The sequence below is a fragment of the Heterocephalus glaber genome, unplaced genomic scaffold (genome assembly GCF_053883595.1).
Source record: "Heterocephalus glaber isolate CG9 unplaced genomic scaffold, H.glaber_assembly_v1.0 deba00000071, whole genome shotgun sequence".
Lineage (NCBI taxonomy): Eukaryota > Metazoa > Chordata > Mammalia > Rodentia > Bathyergidae > Heterocephalus > Heterocephalus glaber.
Window position 1 is genome coordinate 4,745,521 of NW_028258137.1, and position 18,077 is coordinate 4,763,597.

Sequence of the window (18,077 nt, forward strand, 5' to 3'; positions counted from 1 at the left end):
GGGTAGAAGCAGTTATTCCACAACTCCCTTCCAATCCTCACATTCTGTGGGATCCGCTCCAATTCAAGGGAGTTTGTCACCCTTGAATATAAGAAGGAGAAGTTATCTTAGGAGAAGAAAAGGACCACCAAGGATTCAGAATTAGGCCTTGAAGGGCAGAACTGGGCACTGTCCCATTTTGTGGACTATCTGCTACACAGAAGCTTTTAATATTTCCATCTTAGCCAATCCTATTGAGTCTAAGGTGAGTACATTTGAACAGTAGTAACCTGTCACAAGATGACAAAATTCTAGCGAATTCCAGGAAGTCACAATCAGAGAGCTATGGGCATGACCACGTGGTCTTGCTGCCCTTGAGATAGAAGCAAAGATCCAGAGTGCACAGCCTGGGTGGGGTCTCTCAGTCACAGCTGTCATAGTCAGGTTCCTCACCATGGTCAGAAGGAGCCTGGGTATCATGGAGGAGGGATGCACTTCACACAGCAGGGATGTCACTAACAGGTAACAGAGCTGGGCATCCCTATGTACCAGGCAGGGGCTGGGCATCTTACAGACCTATCCGACCACCCTCAAGAGGCAGGTGTTATTGCTACCATCATCTTTGCACACTGTAGCTGTGCCTGTGGTGGCAAGGTTGGGTAGGCAGCCATTGTCACTCAGAGCTGACCACAAGCACAGTAAAGTCCACAGGACAATGATTTGCTTGTGTTTTTTCCATTTATTTTTTCATCCTCTCAATCCTTGAGAAGTCTTGACTGTTGCCCTGTGTGTGCCCAGAACAACACAGATGAAAATCCCAGACTTCAAGGAACTTGCATCCTAGTTTGGGAGCAGCAAGTGAACTATAAACAACATAAACACGTGAGGTGAGGTAGGGTCTAATGGTGGCAAGGGTGCTGGAGAAGTGCAGGCAGGAAAAGAGAGGCACTGGGAAGAGGATTAGAATCCCTAAGCTGCTCCTGTTCATTCTGTGATGACTCTGGGGTGGGCATGATCCTAAGCATGGTGCGTGGATGTGGATTGCCTCAGTGAATCCCTCCAGAAACCCCATGAGGTAAACCCCACCATCTGCCTGCTTTGCAGATGAGACAATGCCTTGTCCAAGGTCACATAACTAATGAGAGGCTAATGTGAGCCCAAGTGTCCGGTTCCCGTGGTCCCCTCCTTAGCCAGCCAGCCTCACAACAACCTTGGCACATGATCTCCTCTCCACCAACGCTAAGAATGAGGATAAATGAACAGAATTAGACAGACAGAGAGCCCCATTCTACTCCCATCACATTTCAGATGAGTGTAAGAATAACTATAAGTGAGTATAAGAATAACTATAGGAGCTGAGTTTGGATTGGAATTTGGGACTGTTTGACCTCAAAACTCTTAGCTATTAGACTTCACTGTTAATTCCAAAGAGCAGCTCTGTGCCAGGCAGAAAATAGGTGCTCAGTTAAATACTGCCTTAAAGAATGAAGAGATGGATAAATTCGTGAATGGATGGCCTGCAGAAAATGGGCAGATGCACAAAGTCAGAACCAAATAAAACAGCAAGGGCAGCCTGGGCATGAAAACGCTCCAAGGACCAGAACAATCTACCTTGTACAGAGCCTTGGAAACACCCAAGACCAAAGAGCTTTCACCAGGACCACCATAAATAAGAGTTTGCAATACTGTCACCTTGTTTTTCAATGCAGTTCTATGGAGGTCTCTTGCAGCAGTTTTCCTTGTGCAGATAAGGACAAGTGGGTGTAGGAGACATCCCTTGGGAAGGCACCTGCTCAAGCAGGGCCCAGCTCCTGGCTGGGAGCAGGGTGCCCTTAGGAGCGGCAGAAAAGCAGAGGGGGCAGGAGAGGAGGTGCAGCTAATTCCTCACGCCATGACTTTACCGGCTTCTAATCGCCTAATAGCAGGGCACATAATTGGCAGAAAAGATTGCCCTGGCCTTTACACATGTGTCCGCAATTACTTTACAAACTGGGGCGATAAGTGGTATGATTGGTTTCCTTCCGCAGCTTCTGCTCCTTGGAGACAGAGGCCTTTCTCCTAAAGCTGTGGTTGGCACTGTGGGTCACGAACAGAACATTCCCTGGCAAACGTATGTCTTCTATCACAGAGTGATAAATCACCCAGCTCCCTGCTGTGGTCTGACCTCATCTCCTACCTCTCCTTTGCACTCTTTGCTTCACACCAGCGTCTGGTCTGCTGAGCCCCCTGCCATTCCTGGCTAGTCCTTGTCGCCACCAGCCTTCTGCCTGCAAAGTCCTCATGCTCACTTGAGGTCTCTGCTTACGTGCTACCTCCTCAGAGAAGCCCTCCATGGACACTTTTATTTCAAATATCCTTCTTCTAGCCTCTAAGCCACAGCCATGTCTCTGGTTCCTCTATTTAATTCTCTTTGTGTTGCATAGTACAGTATGATGCTACGCATCTCCAGTGTCTATTTATTTACTTGTTTATTGCCTGGTCCTGACTGGGACTGGAACTCTGTAGGGGAAGCCTTGCTCTTTGCTGCATCCCCAGGGTCCAGCAGAGGGCCTGCAACAGCACAAACACTCAGCAAATATTAGTAAACGAAAGGCTGCATTTGGGTCGATCCAAAGAGTGCAGACGTAATGAGACGCATGCTTTCTAAGTGGCAGGGAATGCGCGCGCAGACAGCACGGACTCTGTGCAGGGTTCACATCCTGGCTCTGTCATTTAGCCCCATCTCCTTGTATCACTGTCATACCAATCTGAGCCTCAGTTTCATGTCACTCAATTGAGGATAAAAGTAGTAGCTTCCTCACTCAATCACTGCGAGAACTAAATGAGCCAATGACTGCACACCACATTATCCCTGTCCGCTATAAATGGTAATAGCTACTCAATAAACAATAATCGCTCCTAGTATTTCTGTTTGTATGGTGAGTAAGAAAGAGCAGGGGAATGTGTTACCTGAGGACCTACTACATAGCAGGTTTCCTGCTGGGTATTTTTACCCAATGAACTTATTTCTCACAGCAATTTTTTTTAAGTCTCTAATTGTATATGTTTAAGATACACAATGTGATGAGTCAGTGTATATATACATTGTGAAATAATTATCACAATCAAGATAATTAACATATTCATCTCACACTTACATGTGTGTGTGGGGGGGTAAGAATAGTCAAGATCCTCCAAATTTCTAGTGTGCAGTTCAGTACTAGTAGCTATCCTCACTGTGCTATACCTTAGCTCTCCAGAACTTACTCATCTTTATCTCTGAAACTTTGCACCTTGTGGCCAATATTTCCCCATGTCCCCCTCCTCAGCCCCTGGTGCTGCTGTTCTATTCTTTGCTTCTGTCAGTTTGACTAGTTTAGATTCTACATATAAATGAGATCAGACAGTATTTATCTTTCTGTGTCTGACTTATTTCACTTAGCTCTTTTGGGTATTTATGCAAAGAAATTGCATTCAGAATCTCAAAGTGATGTCTGCACTGTTATGTTTATCCCAGCATTATTCACAATAGCCAGGATATGGAAACAATCTAGGTGTCCATCAGTGGATAAAAAGATAAAGAAAATGCAGTATATACATACAATAAAATATTATTTAGTCTAAAAAGAAGGAAGTTTCGCCATCTGTGACAACTGGAATGGACCTCACGGTGGTCCTCTGGAAGAGCGAGGCTGAACCTGCTCCTCAATGAGGAAACAGGGGACATCGGAGCATCAGAGCCAGGTGGCTGGCCCAGCATCCCCCCACACCCCGGGTCCCTAAGTGACAGATCCAGACCTCAGCACCAGGGGCTCCGCTTTCTCATCATGCTAGGCTGCTTCTCTTGAAAACAAAGGCAGACCACAGAAATCAAGCAGGACATGAACACACACAGCCCTTGGGCACAGAATTTTTAGCCTGAGACACAGAGTTTAAATTTTTTTCAACCTTTATGTCAACTCAAATGGAGAAGGATAACCCTTGGGAAGATTACCAGATAAAAGGCAAGACACCCATTTAAATGTGAGTTGCAGATGAACAACAAATAATTTTTAATATTAAGTATGTCACAATTGTTGTATACCTATAATAGTTTTTTCCTTTGCTTTGCTACATGTGACAAGCTTAGCATAAGATTTTTTTATAGCCTACCAATGTGCATGCAGTTGTAAGCTGGCTGACCCATAGGGATGGAGGTTTGTTATAGTTATTTTGGGTTATTTGCAGTTATTTTGGCCTCCTCTAAGAAAATGACCCTCCCCAGCCACAGGAACAGGTCCAGCACCACACCACTGCCCCCCCTGCCTGGGTGGGAAAACCCTGATGTGTTCTTGGCCAACCCAACTCTCTTGATAAAGAATACAAACAAAGAAACACAGAGAAAGGAAGGTGGAAGTTAAATCAAAGTCGCATATATTGAGCCCATACATTTCTCATTCTATTCTTTCTTTCTTCTTTTTTTTAAATTGCTTTAGGTTGGCTTGGTTTGGTTTGGTTGCTTTAAGTGGGATTTTGGCTCTTGCAATCAAATTAGTCTTGATCAGGTCATAGTCCTCCTGTAGCATTTGATCTGCCCAGGAGAACTATAAAAGTGACCCATATTTTTGAGTGCCTGGATGAAGGCATCGTTTCATTTTTAAAAATTCTCTAATGTTATTTATTTCTTCAACTGATTGCATTTTATTTTCAATCAGAAAAAAATACTATTGAGAGGCTCAGCTTACTGAAAAGGTAACAAGACTTAATGTCTTGAAAATAACAGTAATTGCAAGTGTCATCAGCTTGGATAGGCGCCTCCATCTCAGCTTCACATGCCATCTGGGTGACATGGGAGATGCACAGGAAGGGCAAGAGAGTGGAGCTCCCACACTTGGCTGCCAGGATCCTTCCTTACCTAATGTCTCTGGCCTCATGCTGGCCCAGCCAATGGATTTTTTTATATGCCCCTGTGGTATATAAGAAAGTAGAGTCCTGTTATCACAGAATTTCTAAGAATAGGGCCTGAGAATCCCAGACTGACAGAGAATTGCTGACCCCAGTCTCAGAGGCTTAACAGTCCCTCTAAAAATATGAGCAGCAGCATTTGCAGCAACTGTCAGGTCGTCCTCACTTGGCCCCACACCCTGGCCTGGAGCCCCAGCTCCCGATCCTTGTGGCCCAGCTCTCGTTGTTGTCCTTGCTCTGGGGATAATCCACAGTCAGCCGAACTTTGTCTCACATCTTCCCAAACTTAAGAATCTCAGTGCATGAGAGTCAGAGGCTCTGACTTGGCTGAACCCACCGCACCACGCTTTATAGATCTCCTTTACTTCACTCCCTTGGCAAAGGCTGTCATCCTCTAAGAGATCCTGCATGCTTTACAGGACGGACACTGGGACTATTTTCAAAGCTACTTTTTCCATATACTTTTCCAAAAGCCTTTGGAAGTTTGATAATTTATGGCCAGCAGCACCTTCCTCTCCCCTGCTGAGCATGGTGAGGCTTCATCTTCCCCCTTTGAATGTCATAGACCCCTCCGCTGTGACGGCCGCAAGACCATGTTCACAGGCTCTTCGGTTGTATTGATGGACTTTGAAAGCCTGTAACCTGACATGTTACATGCTGGAGCGCAGAAGCCCAGGGCCCTGGGTAGTGAGCACGCTCCCTCTCTTTTCCTCCTTCCCACCTGTGCTGCAAGTCTCATCAACTACATTTTCTTCAAAAAAACAAACAAAACAAAAGCTAGTCTTTCTTTTGTACAGCCCAGCTTCTCTATGACCTTCAGCTCTCCTCCGAACTCTGAGCTTTACCCATTATATTAGTTATATATAAAACTTAGCCCTAAAACTTAGTGCCTAAAACAATAATAAATTTTTCTTGTCATTCTCAGTCTGTATGGGTCGGGCATTCCAGAGCAGTTTAGCTGGGAGATTCTGGCTTGGGAACTCAGGTCAACTGCCACCAAGATAGATTCTTGTCCTTGACTAGGGGCCTTTGAAAGCAGCCCCCTCACATGGCTGGGAAATGGCACTGGTTATTGCCACGAGGGCCTGGACTCTGTCTGGACCTCTGCACAGGGCTGCAGGTTTCCTGTGTCATGGGACTGGCTACCAGGGCAAGACGTGCAAGAGGCCAGGATGAAAGCTGCTATGCTTGTCATGACCTAGCTCAAAGGTCACCAGACTGTAGTCCCACCGTTCATCTTTGATCAGCCCTCCAGGGCGTGGGCACCAGGAGGCGGGCCACTGACTACATGGGGAGGCTCCCACTCTTTCCATCTGCCCCTGGCCTCCTCTCTACCGCTGTTCACCACTCACCAATCCCACTTCAAGTCCCTTGACACCCAAGTAAGAATTTGGCCACCTGATTGGAACCTTATCATACTTGTCAACACTTCAGAATTTTTTAGGGTGTCATTATTTATTAGAACAAAGTTCTTCCCCTAACTTAAAAATATAAAATGGAGAACGGGTAAGAACTAAGCTGGCACCAGTTTATGAAAGGAAAGACGAAGATACACTGGTTGGCCCTAAGTTCCAATGGTCCAAAGGAAAACATCACTGAAAAGAAAAAAAGTCGGTGCAATTTTAGGCCCTGTCAGCAGGTACAGATGTGTTTGTGCAGGAGAGCAATAACCTTAGTGATGACTGAAATAGGGCAGACTGGAACCTGGAGCTTAGATCTCACCACAGCAAAGGGGACCACACAATGTGCACCCGAGATGAGGGAGTAGGGGTGAAATAAAAACTTAAAACACACTAAAGGTGCCAAGGGTTTTGTGGTCATCACTCCAGTATACAGTCCTCCCTTCCCACCCTCTTCAGGTTTTACCCTAACTGAAAGTCCCCCCAACCATAGCCCCCCACCTGGACCCTTTTTCCATCTCAACACACGCTGTGGACCAGCAGACTCAAGGGTAATGGCCATAACCACCCTGCTCTCAGGCACAGCATTTTACAAATGTTTGCATGTCTATGACCCACAACTCCAACGGCAAGAAAGGTGGTCTTGTCCTCTGGAGGGCCCCAGGACAGAAAATGACCCATAGAAGGCACTATGGAGCAGACAGCAGTCTGTGTACTTTCTCTCTCCCCCTCCCCTTCTCTTTGAAGACAAGAGTTTCAAAATACAATTCAGGCTGGCCTTAATCTTATTATGTAGCCCTGGCTGGCCTTAAACCAGTGGTGATCCCCTGCCCAACATGCTGAGTGCTGGCATTACAGGCCTGTACTGTAAGACACACGCCCTCTGGGACTCTATATTTCATTCTTTGTCCAGAGTGGAATATCTTAGCCTGTATAGTCCTGGAGCCTTAGAGGGGAGGAAGAACAAGCTTTCACTCTGCACAGAAGACACTCAGGCCCTGAAGCCTGGGTTACGTGATCATGGCTTCACAGCACATTGGTGGCAAAGCAGAATCAGTCCCTCAAGTCCCTGCCCACACAGAGAAGCTTCCTGGAGTGGATGACGTGAGGGATGCAAGGGCTGGCAGAGGAAGTGCCTTCTGCTGTTTGCCAGGCAGGGGCTCAGCCGGTGACACCCCTCACTGACTCCAGAGAGCTGAGTGCAATAATGGTTTGCACTTATCAGTCCCCATTCATCTCCCTGGCCCCCTGTGACATTCATTATTGAAAACACAGGCAGTAGAGAAGGGCAGGAGCTAGAAGGAGAAGAATGCACAGGTGCCCTTTGCAGTGTTAGCTGCTTTCTTTTCCATTTATAATAAACTCTGTTAAAAGCCTGTGCTGGGAGTGCAAGAAAGTGGAGCATGAGGAACAAAGGCAAACATCTACTTTATTTGTGTAACAAAGGCTCATGGGAGAAGCTGGCTTTGGCATAACAAGGCGGCTCTTCTCCATGATGCTGCACACACAAGAGAATTCAAAAGAGCTTACAGGAAAGACACAGGGCTACTTGGAGCCTTGGTTGGTTTAAGGAGCAGACTCTGACAGTCTCTACCAGAGCAAGGGCCTAGAGGGACAGAAAAGGGTTTCTTCGTGACAGCAGAGGGAAGCACAGGTCCCTCACCCCCAGTGGCCTAGAACAACAAGCACAGGGGCCAGAGAGGTAGCCAGAGAGGCAACTTACTAAAATTATGACCCTAAAGTCTTGGTCCTCCAGTAAAATTTGAAGTGGCCTGTCTTTTCCTGGCCACATGACACCACGTGGCAACTTCTCACATCTCACACTGGCAGAGGGCTGGAGAGCTGGGTAACCGTGAGAAAGGGATCTTCCACAATTGCAGGCAGCCAGAAGCAGAAAGAAGACCATGTGTTCAGCTCCCAGCACATCTTCTAGAAGAGGCCTCCTGGAGATGATTAGGGTGACTACTGGTCACCTGCTTCCTCCCTGAGTCTGTAAGACTCAGCTCTTGGTGGGTTGAATACATCACGGCTTCTCAAAGTTTAATGAGCTGCCTGGGAACCTGGTGAAATGCAGAGCCCAGAGCTGAGATTCTGTGTTTTTAACAAGATCTCAGGTGTTGCTGACAGTACTGGCCAAGGTACTACACTTTGAGTAGTAAGGCAAGAAGCTTGTGTTTACTCTGCTGTAAAATGGGTTGGTTAATAATGGTTTATGATTAATAATGGTTAATAGTTTTTCAAAGGTTAATACAATAGCATCCTCCCTCTCTCATCACCAAGACTAACTATAACACTATTTGTAAGCCTGAGGGTAACCTGTACACCACCCTGCCTTGGTAGTTAATATTCCTGGTGTCCTCAGTACATTGCCCAAACACACTTCAACTCCAGGAAAATGTGCTCTAGGGAAGTAATGGCAGGAGGAGAGGGTGGGCCATGAGGACACCTAGGTGATGTTTCTCACCATAATTTGAGTTGCAGGGAAGAAGTTCAATTCTACAATCCTGTGTCCAAATCAATTTCTCACTTTGTTTCTTGCTATAACTATGATGAGATTAAAACCTTTATCTGTACATATTCAACAGCTTGTCTCTTCCCCAGCTCAGGTAGAGCTTTCAGGCATCATAGGAAACAGAAGAGGACCGCTCTAGACAGGAGATGGGATCCTGGGCTGTGAGAGTGAGAAGAAGCTTGCTGTTTGGGTTCCGGACATCAGAAGAAAAGACAGTTTAACCAAGTTGACCTGACTTCTGCCACCACCATGGACCCCCAGAGCAGACGCTGGCCCCATACACTCACTATTCCGGAGAATGCTGGCTGCTTTGTTCTGCAGAAAACCACAAAAAGTATTCTGATTTTGGCCTCCAAGAGCAGACAGCCCCTTCCTGGGGCACAGAGCAGGCCAGAGCTGCCAGGGAGTTGATGTCCCCAGTAAGAGCTAGCTCTCTGATATCACCTGAGAGACTTGGTGAACAGAACCTCCCCTGTCCTAGTCTTCCTGTGAGACAACTGGGAGGTGTGATCTTCCCTAGTTGGACTGGGCCCAGTCACCCAGAGAGGTGACAAATTCATTAACGCACCAGAGCCACTTCCTTCCTTTCCTTGCAGCAACAGTTTCTTGAGGACACTGGGAGAAATCATCATAATCTCGATAGCTTAAAACAATAGAAATATACTCTCTCACATTTCTGGAGGCCAAAAGTCCCAAGTCAGCTAGGTGGTTCTCACTCAGGCAGCTCAAGAGCAGGATCCTTCCAACCTTTGATGGCTGCTGGAATTCCTTGACTTCTGGAGATGTCCCGTCAACCTCTGTCACTGCGGTTTTGTGGCCTTCTCCCCTCCCAGGTCTGATCTCCCTTTGCCTCCTTCTTATGAGCTATTTGGTTACATTTAGAACTCACCTGGATAATCTGGATGCCGTTCCCATCCCAAGACCCTTCACTGTCACAAGTCTCAGGGATTAAGTCATGAATGTCTTTTTAGTAGCCTTGCTGTACCCTACCACACCTCTCTCTCTCTCCCCCTATTCTTACACTGGAGCTTCCTAGGACCATTTCCCAAATAAATTCCTCACACTCAAATCCAGAGTCTCCAGCTCGGTTTCTGGGAAATCCGAACCAAGACAATACCCTTAATAACGTGAGGAAAGATTGGACTTTCCATTAGTACTAGACTTAAAAAGATGAGGCCACATAGACCAGAGCTTGCTAAATGCACCATGGTGAAAGAGGAGGCCCTCTTTCAAAGGCCATCCTCCTATCTACTCCACATTGGAACCTTCCACCCTCTCATGGCCCAAGCAATTCAGATGTTCTCCCCAGTGTCTTGGTGTTGCATATTCCCCTTATCATTGCCTGCTTTTCAATTACATCAAGGCACTCGAACCTCTCCATCCTAGAAGCAAGGTGCTGACCTAGATGGGGAACAGACTGACACAGGTAATGGAGGCTGTCCAGAGCCAGCTGACAGCTGTCCTCTTGGAAAACCCACCTAGCTCACTTTACCCTGAAGCTACAGACTGGCTCTTACCACAGAGAGGAATAAGGGGAAGCCCAAAGTTGGTATAAGCCCACCTTACAAGATGCCCATAGCAGGACCCCACAGGGGTCTACAATTTTCTTGCACAGCAGTAACACTTTCTTGAAAAACACTGTAGACCAAGCATTGCTTAGGACGCAGTGACCTAGGTGGATGTCATAAGAGCTGGTGCTCTGCAAAGCCCTTTCTCTGCCTCTCAAATTGACCTTTATTCTATAGAGTGGCCTGATTTTTAAAAGTCCCATTATTCACACATGAAAACTGAGCCAGCAGACTGGGAAGTGAATAGTGTTCCAGCTAAAGGATGTGATAGAGCAGACACTCCAAGCAGGGCTGCTGGGCATCTGACCACTGGTCTACACAGGGCCGTACCCTTGGGTCCACTCCAGGCGTGGCCCACAACTGCTCAGGGACAGCTGAGGACTAGGCTCAGTTGTTTAGCAACACAGCTCTGCATTCACAGATGATCCCCACTCACCAGCCCTTGCTGGCTGGGCCTCACTGGCTCTGTGAGTTGCCCTGGGCTGTTCCTTGGAAACTGACACTGATGTTAAGTGACAAGGACAGGAGCTCAGCCTCAGTCAGGAGAAAGAAGAAGCCTAAACTAGCAGGGGAGTGTCTACATCCCTTTGGCAGGGGTCTGGGAGAGCCGCACATTCATCATCGTTAGGGAAAGTCCACTGCTGTGACATGGTAGACTTCACGGTACTTTTCCCATGGCTCCCAGCTTCAGCAATCTGGAAATTCTCTCCATCATCAGGGCAAACAGAACAGTCTCCAGGAGGTGTGGCCTTCCAGTGTGGATGAGCCACAGGGCAGGCCAAGGCTACTAAATGCAAGCGACTGTTTGAGCAGGGTTGGGCCCAAACAGGCCATATGAGGGTGAAGAGGGTGGCAGCCCTAGGTTAGGATTTGGGCCAAGGGAGAGTGAGAGCTGGGCTGCTCCTGGAAAGCTGAGTCACTAGAGACTGAGAAAGCAGCCACTGGTCTCTGAGGTGACCATCACAGGCTGCCTGGAGGAGGGACTGCATGCAGAGCTAACGATCCACTTGGCTGGGAAACCGGCACAGCAGTTAGTCACACACATTCAAGAGTCCTGTGGCCAGGCTTCACTCCTGACTTACCTAAGTTTCTAGCTGTGCAATCTTGGCTGGTTGGAGATTGAGAAATATCTGTCCATATGCCTAGGAGAAAGAGAAAATGTGTCTTGGTGAACATATTTGATGAACAAAAATGAACAACTAGTTCCTTTCTAGACAGTAAATGTATCTGCTGACCAAGCACAACAAAGACCTTAAAGAATAACAATTTTGGTAATCAATACAATTTGCCTTCTCCAAGTTCCAACTGAGAACTACTGCACAAAAATGACATTGATCTTATTTGTTTCAATTTTCTTATCTATACACCAAATATTAATATTCTTCCCTGTAGAGATTAGCTTATTATGCTGTAAATATTCATTCTCTTTTCCTAGGCTTCATTGAAACAGTATACTTTCCCATCCTATGACATAAGACTTGGCCATGTAACTTGCTTTAACTCAGAGAATGTGGATGGAAGGGACAGTACACCATTTCTGAGCCTGCCCAGAAGGGTATAAGCAACACTACTTACCCTTTTGAGAACTACCAATCTCCACTATTAGAAGACCACCTTCTAGATAAATGCCAACACTTCATCCTGGGCACAAGAATGAAAATATGTGGAGAAGAGATACATGGGCCAATTTCAGCTGTCCCATAGATGCATAGGCAAGAAATAAATTCTCACTGTTAATGGCCACTAAGTTTGGTGATGGCTAGTTACACAGCAATACACTGTGAAAAGCTAACTGATTTGTCTCTGTGGAAAGAATATAGTGGCATGAACATTTTTCAACTAGAAGACAACTTGCATAGAAGATAACCAAGCAATTAGCATGAGTTTCTTCAGGGACAAGGTCTTTGAAAGAGTGCTTGTATCAGATCAGTGTATGGATCAGAGATCAACACACTTATTCCCTTTTTTCTTTAGGCACTTATACATATGGTTCCATCTTCATTTGCCCAGCAAGGGAAGTGGGGGCTTAGGTCTCATTCTGTTCTTGTGTGGGAAACTTTATCATTTAATATCTCTGAAGTCAGGGTGGCCACACAAATTCTGTTTTTGATAGTGTAAATTTTTTCCTTTCCAAGGAAGGCAGAGATAACGACTCCAGCACAGATGGAGGAGATTTCTTCAGGGAGAGAAAGCAGCATTTAGGTCGGTTAATGCCTTCCCTGGTGAGCCATTGTATTCTTGTTTAGAGTTTCTGGGCCCTCATTTTGGATACAGCAAGACTTTTCAACTGAGATTTATGGTGTGGAAACAGTCAACAAGAGCCAATGAATCAATCTGGGAGGCTGTCTTGCCCTCCACGTAGCACATTCCCTTCTGCCTCCCCCAAGTACTTACCCTTTTCTTACAATCATTATTTATCTGATGAACCATATTAAAGGAGTTTCATGGGTATACTCAGCCAAGGGGTACCACAGTACACATGTTGATATCACTTCTGTCTTTGCTTAAATACATGGGCTTATTTATCATCTATTGAAGAAGCATCATATCTTCCATTATGAATATATTCTAGGGAACATCAGTTTGTGTTCTCCATAGCAGAGGGTGGTAGGTATCTAAGACCATTTTCTAAGCAGTTTCTTTGCCACTAAGATGTTCCAAGAGGACTCTTTGCCAGCATGAGCCCCATACAAAAGGGCACAATGCTAACAGTGGGTTGCCCCATATGTGATGCTGCCACTTCTCAGCTCCAGCCTGTGTCCTCCACATATGTGTTTTTCCAAGACAATTCATCCATTCCCATGGCTGTAAGCATCATCTTTACACTGACAACTCTTGAGTTTAGACCTCTATCCCCAAATGCTCCTCCAAGCTTGAAATTCATAAAAATCAACTGCGTATTTGACACCTCCACTTCAGTAGTTTACAGATATTTCAAATATAATATGTCCAAGTGGAATAATTCTTGATCCACTCTCTCCACCAACACACAAACACCAAACCTCAAAATACAATTTTCCTTCAACTTTCTCTGTTCTCAGCAAATAACATTTTCATTCTTTCAGGGGCTGAGCTCAGACATCTGGGAGTCACCCATGCTCCTCTGTCCCTTTTAACTCCATTAACCAATCTTTTTATCTTACTTCCTATCTCATGTGCAACAAATGAAAAGTCATATTCCTGGCCTACAAGGTCCAACACAATCAAGAGCCCACTAGCTCTTTGATTTCATGACCAACTACTGTCCCTCTTGTTCAGTAACACCATCACTCGTGGCCTCACTATTCCTCAAACAGGTGAGTACTATCCTCTATGCAGCTAGGCAGTTCTCCCCAAATATCCAGTAGCCTACTCCCTCAAATCATTCAAATCGCCGCCCAAATGCAATTTAGGCCCCCAACCACATATGTATACACTTGTGTCAGCATGTGTGCATATGCTGACACATACCCACACACATGTGCATACACTCCTACATGCCTCTTTGTCCCTTACTCAATCTTATTCTTCTTTGCACTCAATATAGTATTTGTTCAATAATTAATTTTTGAACTCCTTGATTAAACATTTGTGGAGCTGAAAGCTCTCTTACCTAGAGAAAGTAACCAAGGGGTTCTTATTTTGGGTCATGTCTACTGCTCAGGTATTCACTGCTCTACAGCTCTGTTTCCTGCAGTTCACTGCTGCCAGTGCTGGGCAAGGCAGGCAGAAGTACCAGGTGTGACTGGGACCAGTGTCCACTCTGAGAGCAGTGAGGGCCTTTTCTGTGAGGGATGAAAACTGAGTTTAGTCAAGCTGCATCTTGAATGCAGAACCTGTCGTCTAACAGCACACTGGGTAATGTATTGTTTGAGTCCCCAACCTGTAGTGGGTGTGGAGTTTGGCCAATTCTCCAGAGGTGCTCATGGTCTAATCCCCCTATTCACAACAGTGTCCTGACCAGAATGGAGTCCCAGGGGTAAGATCTTATCCCTCCAGGAAAGGGAGGGGAAGCTGAGCCAGTCTGATCTCACTTAGACGGCGTAACTGAGCCTGGCAATCAGACAGTCTACAGCACAGGAGGTCATGTCTTTATAAATTGCATTAAAGATCTAATTTCCTGTGCCTCACTGATTTTTCAGCAGTGCTCTCACACTAATTCTTGTGACTTATTTTCACCAGTGGGAGTGGTGCTTTACTGAAAGCACTGGAGTGATCTGATTTTCTCTTAGACCTGTGCCATGACCATGGGGATGTGTCCAGGTTTATCTACAGGAGGGTGTGAGAAACACATGGGAAAAGCCATCATCCTAGGTCAACCAGCCCCAAGTAGATCTGCCAACTGACCACAGACACATTAGCCAGCCCAACCCACATTGCCCAAGGCTCACCCAGCTCCAGTGACTTCTGAGAAAGGCTAAATAGTTATATGTTGAACCTCTAAATTTGAAGTTGTTTGTTACACAAGTAAAGACAGATGTATTGTCCTGTGAGGCAGAGGATGCTGTGTCCTGGGGTTCATGATTAGGCTGGCCACTGCCAGACCCTATGGACATAGAATACATTAGCCATGGGTTCACATCTAAGAGCACTGAGGGCAGGCCAGGCTGCCTGGCTGGGTGTGTGTGACTTTGTCACAAGCATAGCTCTGCTCCTGAAGTTTGACTGATTATCACTTTACTTTAGGCCTATAGGAAAATAAGTCCAAGCTGACGGTGATGGCCTGTGAGAGGATCAGAAGAAGAGAAGTGTTCTCTCTCTACTCATCAGGAAGTATGCTTCTTGGTAATCAAGGGCAGGGTGTGATGCTTCATGCTCCACCCTCTGCTGTAAACTCAGCTGCCAGCTGCTTTAGAGGAGACCTTGAAGAAGCAGTCCCAACAGGCAAACAAGCACAGTTTCAGCCCTTGTCTCTGACATTCTACAGGTGTTTGATGGACACAGATAGATACCCCTCAGACAGCACAGATTTCTCTCTCAGATTCCTCCTCTCCTTGGAATAAAATCAGCTGGACAGAACTCTTCTTTCCAAATGTAAAACACTGTTTCCAAACAAAGGAAGTGAGATGTTTTCTACAGCTGCTCCACATCCATTAAGGCTTTGCAGAAGCATTGTTCCTGAGGTTTTTATGATGCAAAAAAATAATTAAGATGAAAGGCACTTCTTGTCTCTAAATCTTTTTTGTTGAAACATGTTTTGCAAATGGCCAATATCTCCTGTTACTTAGGTTAGCATCCAGAAAATGTTTGGACTTAATTATAAAATCAGCAGCTAATGTGCTTAATGACTTTCCATTATACCCAACAATCCCTGCAGTGAGCTTTAAAAATGCATTTGCATCCATATTCCTATGACCTATCCATCAGAGTTTTGAGGCAACCATGCTCTATTTACTAATAATTGCCCTGGTTAACCTGGGGACCCCTGTGTGGTATGCCCACAGAGGGAAGGAAATGCCTTCTAAAGAGAATTCAGCCTTAGCTCACATCTCAGCTTTTCAGAGCCCACACGTTTAATTTTAGAGGACTGCTTGGCAAAGCACTCCCCAGGAATAGTGAACCCTAGTCTTGGAGAGAGTCATTGGAAAAGGGCCAAGATTAGTGCCTGGGAGGAGCATGGGGGAAAGCAATGGGAGGCCTGGATGGTGACTTGTACCTGGGAGGAGAGGGCAGTAGGTTGAATTGTGCCCTGCCACCTGTCCAAATTCATGTTGAAGTCCTAACTTCCAGTACCTCACAATGTGGTTGTATTTAGAGATAAGGCCTTGTTATGGTTTGAATCTACAATGTACCCCAAAGCTTTCGTGTATTCAGAGGTTGAGCTTTTGGAAGGTGATTGGACAGAGGGTCACTAAACTCATCAACAGATTCATCCATGAGTGAGTTTAGCAGCTGAGTGTGTTTTAGGCGGGATGGCCTAGTTAGACGTGGGTCACTGTGGGGTGTGACCTGGAGAGGTGTATCTCTCTCTCCAGCTCTTCCTATCTCTACTTCCTGGCCACCATCACATGAGCAGCTTTCCTCCACCAGACACTTCTGCTGTAGAGTCAGCTGACCATGCATGAATTGAGACCTCTGAAACCGTGATCCAAAAGAAACCTCTCCTCCTTTAAGTTGCAGGTGTCAGGTATTTTGTCCCGGAGATGAGAAAAGTGACTAAGGCAGGCTTTGACAGAGGTAAATACGTTAGAACAAGGTCCTTAGGGTGAGGCCAAATCAATACACTTGGGGTATTTATAAGAGAACGTCTAGACACTGACATGAACAGAAGGATAACCATGTGAGGACACAGAGAGAAGACAGCCATTTACAGGCCAAGGAGTAAAGCCTCAGAAGAAACCAACACTGTCCACACCTTGACCATGGAATCTAGGTTCCAGAACTATGAGAAAATAAACGTCTGTTGTTTAACCTACCTAGTCTGTGGTGCTTTATTATGGCAGCCCCAAAAACTAACACAGGGGAAGACTAGCAATGTCCACATCCCCAGTCCACTGTGACCATCAGACACACAGTGGTTCCTGGTGGTTGTAGCACAGGCATTCACCAGCACATTTCCTTTACAAGGAACCCACTGGGATACAATGAGCTTCCTGAAAAGAGGACCCATGCATTCTTCTCTTCAGCACTTCATGATACAAAAAAGCACTCACCCCATCCTCTCCTGGCACGACAGTCCCTCCTGTCCTCTACCCCCACAGCGGCCCTTCAGGGGACTTGCCTATCTCCTCTCCTGCTCTGCCTCCCAGACCTGTTGCTCTGTACTTAGCTAGTTAGCTGTGCTCATCTTTTCCTCTCCTGCTTCCAGTCCTATAATTACTTTTCATGTTTCCTTCCTCAGGCCATACTTCCTGTTCCATTCAAACTTGGCATCTCCCACTCCAAAGGACAGCCCTCCCAATCAGGAGCCCTGTAGACACGTCAGCACAAACCAGATGAGTTTTGTTCCAGCCCAGGGCTTCTCAAACTTTAATGTGCACATGAGTCACCCGGGGATCTTGTTAAAATGCCAATTGTGATTCAAGTCGCTCTGGCTGCACTCTGAGAGTCTGTGTTTCCAATAGGCTCCTACAAGCTTCTGGGGCTGCAGGTGCTAGGATAACCTTGGGGAGGCCCTGGCACTGTTGGCATTTGGGGCCAGATACCCCTGAGCCTTGTAGGATGTTTAGCAACACACTGACTTCTATCCACTGGATGTGGTATCATTCTCCAGCTGTGATAAGCAAAACTGTCTCCAGATATTATCAAATAATGGGGGGGGGGTGTTGTCCCAAGCCTAGATGCTTAACTTCAAATATTGCTTCCTAAGGTTTTTTCTGGTCAGTATATGCTGAAAAAAAGAAAACACCCAGATCCTGGAGGACATTGCTTTCTTCAAGAAGTGACCTTTCAGGGGATTTTAGCTGCTCCTACCCATGCTGGCTTCCAGGACCAGCCACATGATTTGTGGACCACATTGCAAACTTTTAAAAATGGGTCTGCTTGCACAAAAAGTATTAATAATTTCAAGACAGCAACAGCAGAGCATTAAACCAACTCCTGTGTGAATATATAGGTGGCACATCAAGGAAGCTGGCCCTGCAGGGTACCCTGAGGGCTGATGAAGGGATTTACCACATTTACTACCTCTACAGCTTGGGAAGACCTCCCACCGAGGAGTCTCTTCTGTCATCTCCCCTGATTCTGTGAGGATCTAGAGTGCTTGCAAGCCTGATA

At 46.1% G+C, this 18,077-nt stretch overlaps 1 protein-coding gene across 1 annotated transcript in view; it reads right to left on the reverse strand.

Annotated features, from left to right (window-relative positions):
• Positions 1-18,077, reverse strand: part of Cdh13 (cadherin 13) — a 1,170,900-nt gene that overhangs the window by 1,070,273 nt on the left and 82,550 nt on the right. The window contains exon 2 of the mRNA XM_087208695.1: positions 11,465-11,524. The gene's annotated coding sequence lies outside the window, so the exon portion shown is untranslated. The remainder of the gene's footprint in view (positions 1-11,464; positions 11,525-18,077) is intronic.